General features: G+C 45.4%; 1 pseudogene; it reads left to right on the top strand.

Annotated features, from left to right (window-relative positions):
* Window positions 1–1,969: 1,969 nt before the first annotated feature.
* On the top strand, window positions 1,970–3,339 carry LOC101032408 (pescadillo homolog pseudogene; annotated as a pseudogene).
* The last annotated feature ends 503 nt before the right edge of the window (window positions 3,340–3,842 follow it).

Genomic DNA, 3,842 nt, shown 5'->3' with positions numbered 1-3,842 from the left:
GTGTTTGTCTCTCATCTCTTGCACTTAAGATTATAAGGACAGAGAGCTTGCAGTTCTGACCCTAACCTGCTTTCTGCAGCCTCTAGACCAATTGGTTCCAAATGAATCATAAAAAGACAGAGGGAAAGATTACCAGGCTATGCATAAAAGAAAAAAGTAAAAATTATATAGCAATGGTTGATTGTGATAGCCTTAACTAAGAGAAAATGAATAATGTATTTGGCAACTGAACAAAAGTAACTTGGTGATGAGAAATTCATTTATTTATTTATCCTTGAACTCAAAATACATTTCCTAAGAGTAGATAGTGTTTTGGAAACTCAGTTGCCAAAAAAGAATGCATTCACTACTGTAGCATATAAACTTATAAATATATCATTGAATCAAAGTGAAAGATATTTCAAAAGAGAAATTCAGAAGAGACACTGAAAGCATAAATAAGGGAATCCTACACAGCATTTGAGAAATATTTAAGAATTTGCCCATAGAAATTTTTCTAGTTAATTCTGTATGAAAAAATTCCTGAATGTTTGGTATAGAAAAAAATAAATATTTATAAGTAGGGAAATGATTAAATAAAGTATGATCTGGTCATAGTAAGAAATACTCTGGAACCATTATACACACAAGGTAGATGGGTAGCACTGACCTGGAAATACATCAGTGGCATTTTGCTTAGCAAAAAAGAGAAAGTTGCAAAATAAAATATATGCAAGTATATGCACATAAATTGTGTGAATGCAATTTAAATGGTCAAAAAGGTATATATGACATGCACCAAAATATTAACAATGATTAACTCCGAGGAAGAGATTTACACAGCAAATGAGATGTCTCAAGGGAACACTCTAAGTTTTGCATGAAATATATTATTTTATTGTTTGTGCTTGGTTAACTGGCACAAGAGGCCTAGCTTACTTATCTCTGACTATTTTAGCAATTCTTGCATTGCTATAGATATCTGAGACTAGGTAATTTTATAAAGAAAAGAGGTTTAATTGACTTACAGTTCTACAGCATTTACAGGAAGCATGGCGCTGTCATTTGCTCAGCTTCTGGGGAGCCAAAATAAAATATATGCAAGTTTCAGTATATGCATTGTTTTTACTTCGGGGATTTGTGAAATAATTTTTCTAAAAATAAGTTAAAGGTGCTGACATATTAGGTTGGATATAGAGGGAAGAATATATCATTTGTAGATTTGACTTTTGCCTGCATTTGTTCTGTACTGTCCTATGGCTGTCTAATTTCTCTTTATGTGCCCAGTGGGATAGAAAACAAACACAAAAACGGTTTGCAGTTTCAGAAAGACCACAACGGTGAATATCACGTTGTTTGAACTTTACAGGAATGAGACCGTTAAATAATTTTTTTTCAATAATAGTTACTTGAACCGTAATAGAATAGCCCATAGGTCATTAAAAGGCAATGTAAACATTTTTTTGCAATACATTTTTTTTATCCCCGAAGTTGAAATATATAAATTTCAAAACTGAAGACTAATTTTTAAATGTTCCAAAACTAATTAATATAAAGTTTTGTTTATATTTAGGGAGTAAAAGAGCTTTACCAGAGGACAAATAATAGGCTCACGGAGAAAGTGGGGCTGTCAGTCCGCGGCGCCTGTGGGCTCCTCAACGTGGAGCCACGGGGTCCTCGGGAAGCAGCAGCAGGAACGTGGCTCCCCGGCCAACCACATCACTGGAAGCAAAGCCCGGAAGAAGCTGCAGCTGAGCACGGCTGACACGAGGCGGCTGTGCATCCTGATGGGCATTTAGCCTCATGAGCACAAGCACCAGAATTAGATTAACTACGGTTCTACTGCAGCCCAAACTTTTTACCTGATTGAAGACACCGGGTTTCTCCTCCAAGGGCCCAACGTCAAGTTCCGGGAAGCCCCGGAAGTTGTATGGAAAGAGCGAGCGGAACGCCGAGGAACATCTAAAGGAAAATCAGGCCGACTAGAAACATGACCACATCATCCAGGAACGGTACCCCACATCCTCTGACACCTGGGGGAGCCTGGGCGCCGCCTTTTCCAGATGCTTCCCTCGTTTCCACCTTTCCCCGGACTGGCAAGTGCCTTGTGCGGACCGTTCCGCTGTGCCGCGGGCTCGCGGTGGAGTTCACACATGACATCACCGCGGCCTGTGCCCTGCGCAAGGTCTTCCTGTCCATCAAAGGCATTTACTACCAGGCTGAGGTGCTGGAGCAGCCCATCGTGTCGATCCCCACCTGTGCTTTCTCCCACGACCACTCGGCAGACGTGGGTTGCAGAGGAATGGCCACCTTTCCCTAGTTCTATACCACCCTGCTGGGCTTCGTCAATGAACTTCAGCCTCTACCAGTCGCTAAACGTTCACTGTTCCCTCAAGCTGAGGGTCAGGCCCAAGCAGAGGGGAAGACCCATGAGGGCACCTATGTGCTGGGCTCGTAGAAGCCAATGGAGAAACTGACAGCCCTCTGTGCCAGCTTGGCCCACGTGGTGCTGGCTGCCGCAGAGGAGGAGGCAGAGGTGGACGACTTTCCTGCTGATGGGGAGATGGCTGTGCAGGAGAAGAACACAGGAAGAAGTTGGAGGTACAGGGGAAGCACAAGAAGCTTTTCGGGGGCTTGAAGTTCTTCCTTAACCAACAGGTGTCCCGTGAGGCCCTAACCTTCATCATCAGGAGTTTTGTGGGGGACATATCCGGGACAAGCCTTTGTGCATCGGTGCCACCTATGCAGCACCCATCAGATTGTCGACTGGCCTGGGCAGCAGACCTCCATTATTGGCAGACACTACATGCAGCCCCAGTGGGTATTTGACGTCATAAACGCTAAACTGCACTTCCCTGTAGCAGAGTACTTCCCTGCAGTGCAGCTACCCCCACACCGTTGACCCTTTGTGACTAAGGAGGAAGGAGACTGCATCCCACCTGAGAAGTTGAAGCTTCTGGAGAGGACCCAGTGAGCTAGAATAAGTAAGTAGAGAAGGAGGAGGAAGACAACAAAGGTGGTGGTGATGAAGGTGGGGGAATGAAGCGGAGGCTGGTTCAGAAAAGGAAGAAGAGGCCTGGCTGGCAGCTCTGGAGGAAGAGAGGATGTAGAGGAGGAAGCCCAGGGTGATAGCAGGACCCGTGAAGCTGGAGGAGAAGCAGCAGCTGGCTCAGGAGGAGGAGATAGAGAGGCCAAGTGCCTGGCCATTATGATGATGAAGTCAGAGAAGTACCTGTACCTGGAGATCATGTTTGGCAAAAGGTGAAAATGTCAAGAGGCCAAAAAGCTGCTGAGTAGCAGAAAGCCCATGATGAGGCAGTGAGATCTTAGAAGAAGGTTGAGAAGTCAAGGCCGGTTTGAATGCCAGTGGCCCCTCAGAGGGCTGAGGCCAGCTCCCTACCCGCTGGAGGTGATAGAAGCAGGCCAGGGGACCTAAGTGTGGTGATAGACCAGAGGCACTTCTCTTCTCCTTTTCCTTCCTCCAGCCAATCCTGGCCCCTCGTGCTCTCCGGCTAGGCTGGTGGGCAGCCCTGCTTCCTTTGGATGGAGCTCCCCTGCTGGTGCCTGGACCGAGAAGAGGCCTTTGTGCCCAGCCTAATCCTGTGCTCCCAGAAGCCAGTGACATGAGGTGCAGGGGCCTGACCAGGCCCCTCACCTGCTGTCCGCATTCACCCTGGCTTTCCACAGCCCCCTCCTACACGGTGAGTTCCAAGATTCTCAGGGCGCTGTGATGGATTGAGGGTGTGGTAGCAATGGTTATTAAACATCTGGACTTTTGTAGCCAATTGCGAAGAAAAATAGATTCACTAAAAGTAACTCATTTAATTTATTAATTCAATTAATTTAATTCATTTCTCTGTTAT

This window comes from Saimiri boliviensis, chromosome 3 (assembly GCF_048565385.1).
Source record: "Saimiri boliviensis isolate mSaiBol1 chromosome 3, mSaiBol1.pri, whole genome shotgun sequence".
Classification (NCBI taxonomy): Eukaryota; Metazoa; Chordata; class Mammalia; order Primates; family Cebidae; genus Saimiri; species Saimiri boliviensis.
Note: the sequence above shows the minus strand (reverse complement) of the source record. Positions and strands in the feature narration are given on the sequence as shown.